The sequence below is a fragment of the Antechinus flavipes genome, chromosome 3 (assembly GCF_016432865.1).
Source record: "Antechinus flavipes isolate AdamAnt ecotype Samford, QLD, Australia chromosome 3, AdamAnt_v2, whole genome shotgun sequence".
Taxonomy (NCBI): Eukaryota; Metazoa; Chordata; class Mammalia; order Dasyuromorphia; family Dasyuridae; genus Antechinus; species Antechinus flavipes.
Window position 1 is genome coordinate 627,024,528 of NC_067400.1, and position 18,614 is coordinate 627,043,141.

The following is an 18,614-nucleotide window of genomic DNA, read 5'->3' on the forward strand; positions in this document are numbered from 1 at the left end:
AACTTCCCTTGGAGGAGAGGGCTGAGCTCCAAGACCTAGTGCACTACTTGCTCAAAATCTCTCACTCAGCCGGTTTTTGCCAGCTTGGGCCCCTTTATCAGGACTTTTAGTGGTTAGTTAAACTGTTTTTTTTTTTTTTTTTAATTTAAGGCCCTGATGATTGATGGTGACTTTCTTATCTTATGGTTTCTTTTGCAAGCCTAAGCCCCATCTGTGGAAACAGAATTTGTTAATCTTTTCTCATAGGTTTTAAAAGCAAATGACAAGAGAGATTGGTTGGAAAAGCAATTGATAAGATTGAAGATTTTGAAAGAGAAAAAAAAAGGTTTCTCTCTCTAAGTCCTACCCCCTCACTCCTTACAGCAAGAATGGGTGAATGAGATAAAGAAAATATATTCAGTGTAAATCAACACATGCTATGTTCATTTCTTTTTTCTATTTTTTTTCTCTCCCATGGTTTTTTCTTTCAACTCTGATTTTTCTCTTCCAACACGATTCAGAAAGTAAAGTGAATTAGAAATAGATAAATTTAAAAAAGAAAAAAAATAAGTTAAAAAAAGAGAAAATATATTCAGTGAAGATCCTAAAAGCAAGGAGAAATGTCATATCAGAGTGGGAGGGAAATGGGACAGGCAGTTTTAGATGGGCTTTGTTCAGGGTCTATAGGGAGATTTGTATATGAAAGGGTAAGTGAGAGAGTGTGGGCATGTAGGGATGAAAAGAGCATTGCCTGAAAGGAATTAAGAGACTGGAACTTCTTGGGAAAACAGAAAAGCAGCACGCTGTTGCTTTCAAAACTCTAGCCAGTGAGCAGCTAGTAGCTGCATTATCAGACTTGATAAGTGAAATCATGTAGGCCTGTGAAACTTTGCCAGGGAAACAAATTCAAGGTGAAGGCCTGCATCTTGAAGCAAAAACTGGCACTTAACCATTTCCTAGGGCACAAAAGAGAAAAGGTTTGTGTGAATTGGAAAAACACGGAAAGGTGACTGAGTTTGACTGAAACATCTGGTTAGAGTTTAGGGAATCTCACAAACTAAAAGTGAAATATCATTGATTTTAAGATAACTTTTTAAAGTGATGTGTGTGTTATTTCTAGATATTTTTGTGTTCTATTTGAATTTTAAGAATTCTATCTGAATTTTAAGAATTGTCTTGTTTCTTCCCTAACTCAAGAGGGAAACTCATTTGAGGTTTAGAAGCCCAAGCTCTCCTCTAAGAACTTTCAGAACTGCAAAAGTCTTGGGGAAAAAAAATCTTACTAGTTGTGTCTATGAAAGTCAGTAAATACAAAGTGATAAGTTATGGGTTCTTTCTGAAATTGTAGATTTGGGCTTGTACTTAGAAGTTTGTGGAAAATGTTTAAAACAAGTTAAAACTGTAAATCCTGGGTATGGAAAGGTGGAGATGAGGTGAAAAACCTCTTCTGGATTAGTTTTGCATTTTGAAACAGCTCATCTAGAGATATGGGGGGAAAAAACCTCCCTTTTCCTCTGCACAGAATATGTGTATACGTGGGGTGTCAAAGAACAAAGAAAGGGAATGTCAAAGGTGAGCAAAAGGGAGCAGGCAAGAGTAGCAAACTCAGCCCTCTCTCTGGAGCCCCTTTATGTTCCTTTTAATTTACAAACTTGTTAAGTTTTTAAAAATCATCAGCCTTAGGATCAATGTAAATGTGTATTTTCTGTGATGAATCTCTTCCTATTACAATTATTTGAGATAATCATTATTAACTGGGACATGCTAAAATTGTAAACCTGTTTAACAGTGAAGTATCACTATTGGAAATTTAAATCTATATTTAAACAAATTGTTCCTCAGGTAACTTATTCAATCACTCAGTTGAGCAAGACCAGACTTGTAAATTAGACTCAACTCTATGCCCTTCTCCAGCTTGAAGTAGCCATGATTTTTTTTCCCCCTGAGGCAATTGAGTCCAGGGTTATACAGCTAGGAAGTGTTGAATGTTGAACTTAGGTCCTCCTAATTTTAGGGCTGGTGTTCTATCCACTGTACCGCCTAGCTATCCCTAGTAGCCATGATTTCTGTGGAAGACAGACATCAGTCCTTGCTCCCAGAATTCCATTTCCTCAAGGCAGAAAGGGGGGGAAGAGGGGATGATAGATCAGAACTGGATAATTATTCAGAGCCATACCTAGCTAAGGAATGTGAAACATAATAACTATTTTATTTCCCTCCTGTTTGGATCCAGTTTATTGAATCTCTTTGTTAAAATTTTTCCTTCTACATTACAAGTTTTTAGTTGAAAGAGAAATGTTAAATGAGAATAGTTACTTTTGAGGAAGATCAAAATATAGATGAACAATGTGAGATGATATTAAAAGTATGAAGGAAAAAGTAAGGAAGGAGAATCCCTATTAAAACAAAAAGGGGGGAAGTGTGAGAAAAGATCAGCAAATTCTGTTTCCTCAGATGCTTATGATTGCAAAAGAAATCACAATATAAGGTCATCGACCTTGATCAGTCAGGGTCTTAAGGAACAGTCTAATCACAAAGTTCCTGATAAAGGGGCCCAAGCCTAAAGTTGGCTCAAACTGGCTAGGATCAATGATGGAACACAAGCTTCTAGCCACCACACATGCTGAATGAAACTGGGTTAGTCATCATCTTTGAACATGAGATGTATGACCAAGGAAGGGGAACATATCTAGTGGGAACACAAAAAGGGGGGATATATAAGATTGTAACCCCCAGGGGCTTGGCCAATCCAAGCCTTTAAGGGAAGGCAAGAACCAAACTAATAGTATAGGAGTTGTTCTTCTTTCTGTATCACTCTGTGAACTTAGATGGAATTTTCACACCTGCTTCTGCAGGAATATATTAAAAAGTTTAAACTGCTTCACTCATCCTGCATCTGTTCATTCACTATGCCCTTTTTGGGGTTCAGAAAATTGTTTCTTACAGAGAACTATGGGAGTTTGAATGCTGATTGAAGCATGCTATTTTCACTTAAATTTTTTTCTCATTTTTTTCTATTTTGTTCTGATTCTTTTTTTATAACATGACTAATGTGGAAATATTATTATATATTAGATTGCTGTCATGGGAGGAAGGAAGGGGAGAGGAAAATTTGGAACTCAAAATTTTATAAAATTGAATGTTGAAAACTATATATATATATTTGGGATAGAATAAAATACTATTAAGTGAAAATAATTTCCCCACTCCAATGTATCTTAAATTTGGCTAACAAAATGATTTCCCTATATTATTGATTCAAACATGTGTTGCCCTTACTCAATAAGTGCTGTGGCTCCCAAATACCTTCAGGATTAAATATAAAATCTTGCATGTAAAATCCTTTAAGACCTAGAAATCACCTGCTTTTATAACCTTTTTACAATGTACTTCCTACAAGACTCTGGGTGATTCCATGTTACTGGTTTCCTTGTCATTCCAGAAAAAAGATGCTCCATCTCTAGATTCCCTGCATTTTCCCTAGTTATCCAAAATGGCTGGAAACTTCTCCCTCCTGGCTTCCTTTGTGACTCAACTAATATTTTACCTTCTACACGAAGCCTTTCCAGCCCCTCTGATTCTAGTGCCTTCCTTCTTTTAATTACAGACTATTTATCCTCCCGGTGGCTTGCTTGTGCATATTTTTCTTGTGGTCTTACTCATTAGACTGTACACTCCTAGAAGAACTCCGGAAATTCACCCTTTTTTCCTTAATCTAGTTGAAGAAAGCCAGTAATAGCTTAACAAATGCTAATTAACTCACAGAAAAAAATGATATATTTTTGGGATGGTTTAAACTGTGGGACTAAACAATTTAAGAAACCTTTTTTTTGTTGTTGTTGTTGTTTTTTGTTTTTAAAATAAGGTTTCTTTTCTCTCTCTTTCCCACCCTCAGGGCTCTACTAGATCTTCTAAAAAACTACTTTTTGTAATCTCTGAGTCAATTAGCCCAGGAGGAAATTATGTTTGTGTGCATGTGTGTATAATCACTGGAAATGAAGGATACAGCGCCCTACCCGCTTCATGGTATAGGTCCCAGCTAGAATGGCAGAGTGCCTACCAGTTAGATATCCTATCCTGCCTTAGCTGAATGAAAATTCTTGCAGAGGATCAAACAAGATAACACTTATAAGGTAGTTGGAATAGAGGGTGACATGTAACAAAACCCAATCCCCTCTCAGTCTGCTTGCATCTTACTTTCTCCCCTTTTCTTCCCACCTTCTCTCCTCCATAGACTAGGTTCCAGGTCTGAATCTATGACTTTCTGCTGACTATGTCTTAGGCTGGGAATGTTCTCTCTCCTTACCTAACTCTCACAAGTTATCTTTGAGTCCTGATTCAAATCTCAATCCTCTAAAAGAAGCTTTTTTGGGCCTGAAACTCCCCCTTTCACCTTCTAATCTATTGGTTTTATGGACATAGTTGTTTCTAGGTATTCTACTAAATTAGACTGTAAGCTCCTTGAAGGCAGGATTTTTGTTTCCTTTGTATCCAAGTGAGGTTTGAACGGTGCCCGGCACAGAGCAGCCACTTTCTAAATGCTTTACTGACAACCTAAGAAATGGCAAATGTGAGGGATTCAGAAAGACCTGGGAACACGTCTGGACTGAGGCAGAGTAAAGGAACCGGGTGCACCCTTTATGCTCTGACCACAACATTGCAAAGGAAAACAGCTGGGGCAGATGTCAAGGTTGGGAGCTGTCCAGACAGGAAGCATGTGGGAAGTGCTCTTCCTTGACCTTCAGTTGCTACCAGGGAGTTTTGAAGAAGGAAACAGAAGGGAGAAGGGAATGTGTGTTAGGATTGCAAAAAGAGAGCAAAGAAATGTCATCTATAATCAATTAATGAATGAAAGTGTGTTTCTTGGACAGTCATGATAAGGAAGGAAAAACTTAAAAATCAAAACTACAAAAGCACTAAGTTGTGTTTTTTTTTTTTTTGGGGGGGGGATGTTATTGCTAGAGATGGAAAAGAGATTATGAAAGTTTAAAACAAGAGAGCAGGACAGTGTTGTTACTAGCATATACTATCTCTTTTTTTGTGTGCCTTTTTTTTTCAATTTAAAGAAATGATAATTAGGGGTAGCTAGGTGGTGCAATGGATAGGGCACTAGCCCTAAAATCAGGAGGACCTGAATTCAAATCTGACCTCCAACCCTTAACACTTCCTAGTTGTGTGATCTTGGGCAAGTCACTTGACCCCCAAAAAAGCCAAAAAAAAAAGATAATTAGGTAAGACAGGCCAATCCTCTGTATCTGTGTAAATGCCTACCGTCCTGACCTTGGTCCATTGCCCCCACTCACCTGCCAGGGGGGCCGGTGGGCTCCGGGGGCCATGCCCTCAGGCTGCCTGCCTGGGCCAGGTCTTGGTCCTCTTCAGGCTGAGCAGAGAGAGAAGGATCCCAGAGGGGGAGACATCTTTCCCTTCACTGTCTTTGCAGGGGGCTGGCCTATGAGGATTCAGAAGGTGAGGTGAGGTTCCCCAAGGAGTCACCCAGTCCCTGGCACTGCCTCAGGGGAGAAGCAGCACCCAGAAGAAGCACCAACAGGTGACGTAAGGTTTGGAAACAAAGAGAACTGAACTTGAAGATTGCTTCCCACCTTCTCTCCCTTCTGGCTCTCTCCCAGGGTTCTAGGGAAGGAAGGCAGGGGGGTAGTTTGGGGGTCTCAGATCTCCAGAGGAGGAAATCAATTGATGGCCCTCACCCCATCCCACCCCGATTCGGAGAAAGTCCTAGCTGAACTATGGGTAATGCAGGGCTTGGCGCCCCAGATATCAGGGACTTGCTCGGGAGCCTGAACAAGAAGCGGGGGCCAAGTCTGAGAGGGAGGTGTGCTCCTGGGCTCCTCACCAGAGGTCCGTCGGGAAGGGTAAGGCCCAGGGAAAAAGGCATCCAAAGAAAAGCAGGGGGCTGGCCAAGATCCCGCTCAGATCTCGGGGGGTCCTTCTAGTACACAGCCGTTTGGCTTCTTGGAAAAAAAGGTGACCTCCTCAGACTCTCAGCAAGTCCTTTCTGGGCAGCTCCTCCCAGGCCCAAGAGCCCGGCCCCGCCCTCCCAGGCTCCAGAAACAACGCTGGCCTCCAATGATATCCCACCTCCTCGCAGACCAGAAGCCCCGCCCCCCATCCCGGGACAGCTCACCAGCCACCAAACTCCACCCAGAGCTCAAATTCCACCCCCACCACCTGCTCACCCCAGGGAGCTCCACTGCCTGCCTCCTAATCTGGGCTCTGCGACTCCGGACCTCCCCCGCGGAGATCAATCGTCCGTTCTTTCCCCAATTTTTGTTTTTGATGCCTAGTCATTTCCTTTGTCCTCATGAGGGTATCAGGCCCCCCTATCTCACCTGGTTCTCCCATCTACCACCAATAAGCAGAAAGTGGAGTTATATTTTCTGCTTTCTTTTTATTTAATATTTTATTCCTCCCCCCAATTACATGCAAAAACAATTGGAACATGCCTTTTCTCAAATTTCGAGTTCCAAATTCTCTCTCTCCCTTCAATCCCATTGAGAAGACAAGCAATTTGACATACATTATACATGTGTAATCATGCAAAACACATTTTTCATGAAAGAAAACGCAGAAAATTCCCTTTACCCCCAATAAGGAAAATAAAGAAAGGGTATTCTTCCTCTACAAATCTGCATTCAGGTTCCATCACATCAATTCTTTCTCTGGAGATGTATTGTGTGACCAGCACAGCACAAATGGGCCAGTGGCGGTTGAAAATAAAAAGATGAGGTTGTCGATAATTCAACAGAGCCGTTTATTAAGAGAAATCCTGCTGCTTATAGATCTTAAAATCATGTTATTATGAAATAATCTGTTTATGAAATCTGTTTATTATGAAATAATCTGTGACCAATCCTGATTTCTGTTTACTATGATCTAACTCTCTAAAGCGTGTTGTTAGTTTTTAAGGACTCAAATCTTTGGTAAAGTTCACCATGTGCCAGGACCTTATGTTTTTCTCATGATTTCAGGCTTAAATGTACTAGATTAATCTTAGCAGGAGGGGAACATTTGTGAAGTTTCCAGCTTCCTGGGAGTTCTCTGCAAAGATGGATCACTTTTTTCATCATAAGTCCTTCAAAATTGTCTTGGTGAGAATAGCTAAATGATTCCCAGCAGATGATCACACACTATTGCTCTTACAGTGTATCATATTCTCCTAGTTCCTCTCATTTCACTTTGCCTGATTTCACATGTCCTTGTTTTTCTGAGAGCTTCCTGCTTATCACGACTTCTAGCATAATAGCACTCCATCACAATCATAAGCAACACACTATTCAGCCATTCCCCGATTGATGGACAATCCTCTCAATTTTTAATTCTTTGCCACCATTAAAAGAGCCGCTATGAATATTTTTGTACAGATTTTTGTTTTTTATCTCTCTGGGATACAGCATAGTTGTGGTATGGCTGGGTCAAAGGGTATGTGACATATATCCTTAGGACTTAGTTCGAAATTTATATAGAATGGTCAAATCAATATACAACTTCGCCAATAATGCATTAGGGTTTTAATTTTCCCAGATCATCTCCAATGTTTGTCATTTTTCTTTTCTATCCTATTAACCAAGCTGAAAGGTATGTGGTAGTAGCTCAGTTGTTCTAATGTGCATTTCTCTAATCAATAGTGATTTAGAGCATTTTTTCAATGACTATAGATAGTTTTGATTACTTTGTCTGAAAACTTCCAGTTCATTTCCTTTGACCATCAGTTGAGAAATCTCTCTCTCTCTCTCTCTCTCTCTCTCTCTCTCTCTCTCTCTCTCTCTTTTTAATTATCTCAGTTTTATATATGTTTGAGAAATGAGATCATCATCAGAGAAATTTGCTGTAAATTTTTTCACAATAATGTACTATGTATTTTCCTCTATTTTATATTCTCTTTCTCTTTTTTCAACTTTCACCCTGTCCATTCTCCAGTGTTTTGCTTCTGATTTTTACTTCCCTCAATCTACTTTCCCTTGTATTATCTCCTCTTTCTCTTATCCTCATCCTTATCCTATGGGTAGGATAAGATAGATTTCTATTCTCACCTGAGTGTGTATGTTATTCCCTTTGAGCCAATTCTAATGAGAATGAGGTTCAGGGGACAGTTAGGTGGTGCAAGGGATAGAGGACCAGCCCTGAGTTCAAATCTATCCTCAGACACTTAACACGTCCTAGCTGTGTGATCCTGGGCAAGTCACTTAACCCAATTGCCTTGGGGGGGGGGTAAAGAGAGAGAGGAAGAGAGAGAGAAAGAGAGAGAGAAAGAGAGAGAGAGAGAGAGAATGAATGAATAAGTATGAATGAGAGAGAGAGAGAATGAATGAATAAGTATGAATGAGAGAGAGAGAGAGAGAGAGAGAGAGAGAGAGAGAGAGAGAATTAGAGAATAAGGTTCCTCTCCTTCTATTCCTTCCATTATAAAATTTCTCATGAGCTTCTTTTATTTCAGAGAATTTACCCCATTCTCTCCCTTTCCTCTTCTTCCAGGGCATTCTTCCTTCCCTTCATTTTATTTTTTAGATAATCAATCCATCATGTTCAGCTCACACATAGACCTTGGTCTATGTATACTCCTAATTGTCCTACTATTGAGAAAATTTTTATGAGTTTCAAGTATCATTTTCCTATGTCAGAATATAAACCATTGAGGAAGCAGAAGAGGTGGCAGGGGATTTGATGGAACCAGTCTTTTCTGGAAGTTCTCCCAATTCCAAGAGATCTTTCTTGCTTCTTTCTTTTTCTCCAAATATCCTCAGGGCAAGGACCTCAGATGTCAGCCTTACTTTTTTGCTGTTGGACCTGACTTCCTTCTCCTGGAATTTCGTGACTTTAGGATTGATGCTCCTTCTGACCCTAACTTCCTTTTAGGCTGTGAATCTCTCCTCCAGGGCTCATTTCACCTGGGTGCATATATTCTCAGACATTCTCAGACATTAGTAGTAATTGAGGTAGGAAAACTGAGATTCTTTATGATACAATTTTGTAATGTAAATCTGGATTTGATTGATTTATGTTTGTCCTAAATGAAATAATTATATGGTTTTCTTTTAAGTCAGATGTTGTGGTTTATGATTGTGGTGGAGAACTATTGTGCAATAAGAAATGATGAGCTCAATGATCTTAGAAAAACACTGAAAGACTTGAACGAAATAATAAAAAGCTAAATGAGCAGAACCAAGAAAAGACTTTTTTTCTTCACTCCCCATCCCTCAGTCTTACAGATACCTACCTTTGGATACACACACAAACACACACACACCCTCCAAAATCATTCTAAACATATTCCATACTGTATGTTTTTGTAAGATCATTAAATAGATACTTTTTAAAATTATAGCTTTTTATTTACAAGTTATATGCATGGGTAATTTTACAGCATTGACAATTGCCAAACCTTTTGTTCCAATTTTTCCCCTCTTTCCCCCCATCCCCTTCCCCAGATGGCAGGTTGACCAATACATGTTAAATGTGTTAAAGTATAAATTAAATACAATATAAGTATACATGTCCAAACAGTTATTTTGCTGTACAAAAAGAATCGGACTTTGAAATAGTGTACAATTAGCCTGTGAAGGAAATAAAAAATGCAGGCAGACAAAAATAGAGGGATTGGGAATTCTCTGTAGTGGTTCATAGTCATCTCCCAGAGTTCTTTCGCTGGGTGTAGCTGGTTCAATTCATTACTGCTCTATTGGAGCTGTTTTTGGTTCATCTCATTGTTGAAGAGCCACGTCCATCAGAATTGATCATCATATAGTAGTATTGCTGAAGTATATAATGATCCCCTGGTCCTGCTCTAAATAGATAATTTTTTAAAAATAGTATTTTATTTTTCCAAATACATGCAAAGATAGTTTTCAACATTCACCTTTGCAAAACCTTGTGTTCCAAATTTTCCTCCTTCTCCTCTTTCCCTTCCCCCATCAAGTCAGCAAGCAATTGGATATAGATTACACATATGCAATGTGTCTAAACATATTTCCATATTTGTCATGCTGCACAAAAATAAAAATTGGATCAAAAGGGAAAAAACACAAGAAAGGAAAAAAAAACTCAAGCAAGTAACCATAATGAGAAAAAAAAAGATGAAAATACTATGCTTTGATTCATAGTCTCCATTGAACTGATCATTTTATACACAATAGTATTCCATCACAATCATATACCACAACTAGCTATTCCCCAATTGAAAGGCAATCCTCCACTTTCCAATTTTGTAACAACAAAGAGAGCTCCTATAAAAATTTTAGAACATATGGATTCTTTTCCTTTTTGGAAATAGAGCTAATAATGGTATTGCTGTGTCAAAAGACATAGGCAGTTTAATACCAATGACTGGATCAGTCCACAATTCCACTGACAATTAGTGTTCCAATTTTTCTACATCTTCTCCAACACTTGTCATTTTGCCTTTATATCACTTTAGTCAATTTTACAAGTATAAAGTGATACCTCAAGGTTATCATAATTTGTATTTCTCTAATCAATAATGTTTCAGAATGTTTTTTCATATTGTGTTGATTTCTTCATTGGAAAACTGCGTGTTCATAGCCTTTGACCATTTACTGATTGGGAAATGACTCATATTCTTATTGATTTTTCAAAGTTTTTTTTATACATTTGAGATATGAGACTTTTATCTGAGAAATTGTTTTAAAAATTTTTTCCCCTGTCCTTTTCTTTCCTTCTGATCTTGACTATATTTGTTTTATCTGTAGAAAATCTTTTCTATTTAATGTAATTGAAATTACCCATTTTATACCAAACTTTGTTTTCTCTTATTTATTCATAAATTGTTTATCTATCCATAAGATTGATAAATAATGTTTCATATTCTAATTTTCTTGTAGATTTTCTCTTTATATCTAAGTGCTCTATTCATTTTAACTTTATCTTGGTAAATGATATATGATATTAGTCTAGCCTCAGTTTTTGTCATATTGCTTTCCAGTTTTCCCAACAATTTTTTACAAAATAATGAATTTTTATTCAAAAATCTTAAGTCTTCATGCTTGTCAAATACAAGGCTGCTGTAATTTGCATGTCTATGCTGTTCCATTGATCTACCTTTCTATTTTGTAGCCAGTTTCAGAAAGTTTTGATAATTACAATCTTATATTATAGTTTAAGACTTGATACTGTCAATCTCCTTTTACATTTTTTCTGTTATTTCTTTTGATATTCTTAATCTTTTATCCTCTTAAATGAATTTTGTTATTATTTTTTCTAATACAAAAAATACCTTTTTGCTAATTTAATTGGATGGCATTGAATACATAAATTATTTAGGCAAAATTGTAATTTTAAAAATTGTATTGACTCTGACTACGCATGAACAATTAATACGTCTTTAATTATTTAAATCTGATTTTAATTTATATTAATTTTTTTTTAGAATTTTGCTTAAATAGTTTTGGTTTTGTTTTGGCAGGTATATTCACATAGATTTCATACTGTCTAGAGTTATTTTAAATAGGATACCTCTTATTATAATCTTGCAGAGTTTTGTTTCTGATCTTTAGGAATGCTGAAAATTTATGTGGATTTACTTTATATTCTTCTACTTTACTAAATTTATAAACTTATCATTTTAAATTAAGTCTTAGGGATTTTTCTAGTATATCAACATATTTTCTGCAAAAAGAGAGTTTTATTACCTCATTCCTATTTTGATTACTTCTATTTCTTCTTCACTTCTTATAGCTAGAATATCCAAGACAATATTGAATAATATTGGTAATAATGGGTATCTTTGTTTCACATCTGATCTTCCTGAGAGGCTTCTAGCTTATTCTTATTACAAAAAATGGTTGTAGATGGTTTTAGAGAAATTTTTTTGGTCAGTTGAAGGAAAAATCCATTTTATATTTACACCTTGAAATATTTTTAATAGAAATGTGTTGTACTTTGTCAAAAGTTTTTCTGCATCTATTGATATAATCATATGATTTTGCTTTTATTATTAAAATAATGAGTTATGTTGATAGTTTTTCTTATGTTAAACCATCTTTGCATGTGATGACCGTGTATTTAAAATCAGCTGGAGTCAGGCATTCAGGTTAAAGGAAAAATCTTCAATCTTTATTCTCAGTAGAGGTGAAGATGGATTGTGATAGTAATATGGGCAGCTGCGACAGGAAGCCAGCTAGCAGAGGTGAAGGGGGATTGCAGGTGAAAAGGGGATCAGAGGTGAAGGGAGCTAGCGATAGCAATGTGAGCAGCTGTGTCAAGAAGCCAGCCAGCAGTCTCTCTTTCCACTTCTCTTTCCACTCCTCTGCCTCCACCCACCAAAATCGTCATTTCCTATACAACACATAAGGACTTGCACAAAGAGTGGGCAGGGGCCATTCTTTCTCCAAGCATATATATTAATAGAGTATGGTCCAATTACTTTTTAGCCTCAAGTGCTTGGGACCTCAGTGCATCAACTCGAGCCTCAGCCCATTACAGTAAAGCACCAGGTATGATTCTGTTCCAGCTGAGATTTACAAGGTGGGAGGTCCATTGCCCATACAAAGGCTGACTGAAGTTTTTCAGATTATATGGCAAGAAGAAATTATGCCCCAGGAGTTCAAGGCTGGTAATTGTTTGCCATTGTCCATCTAATAAAGGTAAAGAGAATAGATTGCCCTGTGACAATCACAGGGAGGTTTCTCTCTTAATCATTGCTGACAAGATTCTTGCCAGAATCCTCTTTAAAAGACGACTGACTCTATTCCTTGGAAAGTGTCATCTACTTGAGAGCTAGTTTACAGAAGGGGCTGAGAAACAGTCAATATGGTGTTAACTGCCTGATAACTCCAAGAGAAACTACAGGAGCAGAACAGAGGTCTATATATAACATTGGGAGAATTTTCTAAGGCATTTCATACTGTCATTCATGAGGGATTATGGAAAATTATGTCAAAAATCAGTTGCTCAGATAAATTCATCAGTTTAGTAGCTAAACTTCATGAGTGGCATGTTTGTCTGGGTTCTAGACAAGGGACACTGCTCTCGAACTTTCTCAGTCACCAGTGGATGGAAACAAAGCTGTGTGCTCACTCCCATGCTTTTTAGCATGATGGTTTTTTTCCCCCTGAGGCAATTGGGGTTAAGTAACTTGTCCAGGGTCACACAGCCAGGAAGTATTAAGTGTCTGAGACTAGATTTGAACTCAGGTCCTCTTGACTTCAAGGCTGGTGCTCCATCTACATCATCAACTAGTTGCCCCTTTAGTATGATGTTTTCAGTCATGCTGTCAAACACCTTCAATGAGGAGAGACACAGAATTAAAGCCAGCTACCACGCTGATAGTAAATTCTTCAACTTGAAAAGGCTACGAGCCAAAACTAAAGTGAAAGGAGTGTTGGTGCTTGGTTTTGTGTTTTCAGATGATTGTGCACTCAGTGCAGTCCCTGAAGCATAGATGCAACAAAGTATGGACCAGTTGTCTTCTGCTTGTGCTAATTTTGGCCTAACAATTAACACCAAGAAAATATAGGCCCTTCATCAGCCAGCACCACTACATCCATATGTGGAACCATCAGTTACAATAAATGGGGAAGTTTGACTGTTGTGGATGACTTCTCTTCCCTTGGCAGTATATTTTCCAAGGATGTCCACATTGATAATAAGCTTGAGACATGTATTGCCAATTGCCAAGAGCTACCTAAGTGTTTGGAAGGCTCCAAAGAAAAGTGTGGGAGAGAAGAGGTATTAGACTGGCTACCAAAATGAAGGTATATAGAGCCGTTGTGCTGACCTTACTGTTGTATATACATGAGAAATGTGCCTCTGCCAGTAAACTGAATTGCTTTTATTTGAATTGTCTTGGAAAGATTGTGTGAAGAAAGGACTTCAGTGTCTGGTATCTTTTCCTGCAGGAAAAGATACCAGACACTGAAGTCCTTTCTTGAGCTAAATTTCCCAGCATTCCAATTCTGCAGCAGAGAGCTCAATTCCATTAGGCTGGTCACATTGTTTGAGTACCAAATGTACGCTTACCAAGAAGATTATTTTATGGAGAACTCACACAAGGCAAGTGCTCAGAAGGTGGTCAGAAAAAAGCTATACAAGGATACTCTCAAGGTCTTTCTTAAGAACTTTAGAATAAATTTGTGATGTGGGCAACTTTAGCACAGGACCGCCCAGCATGGAGGATCTTCATCAGAGAAGATGCTTTACTCTATGATCAAAACAGAATTGAATTAGCCCAAAAGAGATGTGAGATATGCAAAATTAGAGAAGCCATACCAAGTGTTCATGGGGACTATCTGTGTCTGATCTGGGGTAGAGCCTTCTGAGCTCATATTGTCTGATCAGCCACAGTCAGACACATCATAATTTGACTCTTGCATAACATTATCATTTTAGTCCTCTTCACATATGAAGGACAACAACCAACCAACTCTAGAAACATGGACATATTCTTTCTTGCTTCTGTGTTTTAATTTTTTTGTCTTTAAAAAGAAAATGATGTTACCCAAATTAAGTTACTGGACTATTATGGAATAATCCCAATATGCAAAAGAAATGTTGTAGAAATGTAAATCATTTCATCTTTACTTTTTTCTTCCTGTTTCTCTCTCTGCTTCATATGGAGGACACTTGGCTTTGACGTTTGTCTCCATATGTTGATCTGAGTGGGAAAAGTGATTGCCTGTGAATTTTTCTTATATTTTCCCCATTAGATTTTCTATGGTGTCTTTTCTAAATCAGATTAGAGGGTTTTTTTGGGGGGGAAGTTGAGCAAAGTTGAGCAAACTGGACAGCTTCTTGTTACTCTGATTCCATTTTTCATATCTTTGCAGCTGGCCTTGCCTGACAGCTGTTCATAATAGAGCAAACATTATAGAGCTCCCTGGGATACTGAGAGAAGAATACACTTAGATAAGATCACATGGCCAACATGTATCAGAAGGTAAAATTTGTAATCAGACCTTCAGACCCTGTGCACTTCATGCTAAATTGCTTCATAGAGAAATACAATAGGAAATGGGAAGTAGGTAAAAGAGGCAGAATTAGAAGGTCTCCAATGTTCTCACTGAGCTGTTTCTCTCACTAGAGAGGACACCTGGCCTTGTTCTTGTTTTTTGCATCCTAGGTAAACCTATCCCAGAGATGGTTGCTTTTGAAAATCTAATAAGAGAAGAAACATTGTCAGAAGTAACAGCTTCTAATATTCTGTCCTCCTGGATTTATTACACACTTTCTGGATAGGATGTTATTTGGAAGTGTTACCATTGGAAGAAAGTGGAGCAATACAAGGAAACTTTCAAGGTGTCTCAACAACTTTAGAAATGATTGCAAAACATGGGAGACACTGACATAGAACCACCCACCATGGCATTCTGACATCAGAGAATGTGCTATCCTCTGTGAGTAAAGCAGAATTGAAATGGCTCAATAAATGCAAGATGTGAAATTTGAGAATCCACCCTAAATGTCCACATGGAGTCTTTGTGCCTGACTTGTGGTAGAGCATCTCAAACTCATTGCTTTGATTAGTCATAGTTCAACATTCTGTGACTTAACTCTAACACAGTGATGCCATTTTGATCCTCTTTGAGAACAAAGAACAACAACCAACAAACTGTGAATGTAGAGAGTATTTTTCTTCATATGTCCATGATGGTTAATTTAGGTATTTGTAATACTCAAGATAACTTATTTGGTCAGTCATCCTTAAAACATTATTTCTGTTACTTGATGCAGTATTCTTTTGATTCTGCTCATTTTGCTCTTTTGTTATTTTATGCAAATCTTTCTATGCTTTCCTGATATTAATTACCACATAATATCGCATAATACATTAGTATTTCATCACAGTCACATAGCACAATTTCTTCAGTGACTCCCCAATGGATCAACACCTCTGCAATTTCCAATTTTTTGCCATCACAGAACAGCTTATAAATATTTTAACACATATAGAATTTTTTCTTTATTTCTTAATCATCTTAGGAAATAGACCTGGTAGTATTGCTAAATCAAAGGGTACAAGTAGTTTAATAACTAATTGGATATAATTCTGGGTTGCAGGTTCCAGGTTGGATCAGTTCCCAATTCCTTCAACAATGAATGTCCCAACTTTTTCACAACCCTTCCAACACTTGTCACTTTCCCTTCCCATCATTTTAGCCAATCTAAATTTGATTGTTTGAATTTGCATCTCTCTAATCTATAATGATTGAGAGCACTTTTATTTGACTATAAGTTGTTTTGATTTCTTCATTGGAAAATTGACTATTCATTATCTTTGATTTATCAACTGGAGAATAAGTCTTAGGGATTCTTATGTCTTACGGGCAATGTTCTTGATATATTTTTTCATATAAGGCCTTTATCTGAGAAACTGTCTATAAAAATTTCCCTCAATTTTCTGTTTTTCTTCTTATCTTGGCTACATTTGTTTTATTTGTATGAAAATTGAAGAAAAATACAATATGCAAAAATTTGCACACAATTTTAAAATTTTAATGTAATCAAAATAATTTATTTTATACACAATCTTATTGTCTTTTATTTATTCATAATTTGTTCTCTATTCAAAAATTGTAAGCAATATGTTCTGTGTTCTAATTTTCTTGTAAAATGTCTCTTTATATCTAAGTCATGTGTTCATTCTGATTTATATTCCTAAATGCCGTAAAATTGGTGCATGCCCAGTTTTTGCCAAATGGCTTTCCTATTTTCCCAACATTGGTTTTTTCCAAATAAAGAATTCTTATCCCCAAATCCAAAGTCTTTCCACATGTCAAATAGAAAGTAATGACGTTTATTTGATGCTATAAATTTTATATTGTCCATTTATCTACCTTTATATTTCTTGGGCAACACCAAAATGCATTTTTTATTTTGTCATATATCTTTTATCTTTCACTCAGGATTCAGGTAGCACAGACCTTTAAAAGTCCTCTGATATAGTGGTTAATGAATGCAATACAAAGAAATATAAATAAAAGGAAACATTAAAATGGGAAAGATAAAGGATTCCTTCCAGAAGTGTAGTGCTATCAAGGGAAATTTTTATGCAAATATGGACATGATAAAAGATAAAGCATTAGGGACTTAATAGAAGCAGAACACAATCTGAAGAGTTGGGAAAGAAACATAACAGAACTATAACAGTAAGGAATAACATCATCCATAACCACAATGCCGTGGTTACTCTCAAGAGTGTGAATGGAGAATGAATAAAATGTGTCTTAGGAATCAAGGTGAATAAGGCTAGTGCAAGTAATGGAATTCTAGCTGAGCTAGTTAAAACGTTGAAATATGTTGTTATTAAAATGTTTCACACAATATGCCAGCCAATTTGAAAAACATAACAGTGACTCTGGGATTAGAAAGATCTGTTTACATAGTAGCTTTAAAGATGCACAGTCCCAAGGAATGTTCAAATCACTGAGCAACTGCCCTCATTTCACGTCAGCCAGCTTATATTTAAGATTTGTTGAGCAAGATTTCGGTAGCAAGTGCACCAAGAAATGTCAGAACAGGCTGGTTTTCAAAGAGGCAGAGGAACTGCTGACATTTGTTTGATTGTAGAGAATGGAAGGGAATTCCAGAAAAACCATCTGTGTCTGCTTCTTTTACCACACATTGGACCGTGGGATTCACAGCAAATGTTTCATGTCCTTAAAGAGATGGGAAAACCAGGTCATTTTACTTGCCTCCCAAGAAATATGGATGTTGGACAAAGAATAAGATAGAACTGAATAGGCAACCACTGCTTGGTTTCAGATCAGAAAGGAATTATGTCCTGATTGTATTCTATCCTCTCATTTATTTAAATTATATCATGAGAAATGCCTGATTGAAGGAAACAAAAGCTGGAATTAAGTTTTCTTGGAGAAAAATCAACATTCACATATATGGAGACAATTCCCTTCTGATGACAGAAAGAGAAGAAAAATTAAGAAGCCTCTTGTTTAGAGTGAGAAAGCTATCTTGAATTAAAAAAAAATAATTAAAAAACTGAGATCTTTGGTGACTAAACCCATCAGTTCCTTATAAATAGGGGAATAAAACATGGAATCAGTGAGATGTTTTATATTTTTTGGCTCAAACATCACTGTAGATGTTGACTCTAATTAAGACATTAAAAGATGCTTGTTCCTTGGAAGGGAAAATATTGCAAATTTAGACAGCATACTAAAAGGCAGAGACATTGCCTTGACAGCAAAAGTCTGTCTAGGTAAAATTGTGTTTTTCCCAGTTGCAATATATGATTGTCAGAGTTGGACTATAAAGAAAGCTGAGCACTATAGAAATGACATCTTTGATTGTGCTATTGGAGAAAGTTTTTGAGAGTTCATAGAATAGCAAAAAGATTAAATTGGTTAATGTTTACAAAAATAATTCTGGATATTCATTTGGGAGATCAAATAATGAAGATGAAGTCTAAATACTTGAGCCACAGACTTAGAGACTCATTGGGAAAAACCCTGATATTGAGAAAGAGTAAATCGAAAAGGATTGCAGAGGATGAAATGGATGGATAATATCATGCGAAAAAACAATCCTTGCAATTTTCTGACTGAGAGATAGGGGAGGATAGAGGAGTCTAGTATGGTCCATTCCCTTTATAGTTTTCCTGGTGTTTCTGTGGGGCGGCAGAAGGATCACATAGCATTTGGGGATGAAGA

General features: G+C 37.1%; 1 long non-coding RNA gene across 1 annotated transcript; it reads right to left on the reverse strand.

The window, feature by feature from the left end:
- Positions 1–4,736: 4,736 nt before the first annotated feature.
- Positions 4,737–6,794, reverse strand: LOC127556668 (uncharacterized). Its single transcript, XR_007952489.1, has 2 exons — positions 5,831–6,794; positions 4,737–5,428 (listed from the first exon to the last, which is right to left on the reverse strand). It is a non-coding gene; the product is annotated as an uncharacterized LOC127556668 (long non-coding RNA).
- Positions 6,795–18,614: the final 11,820 nt, after the last annotated feature.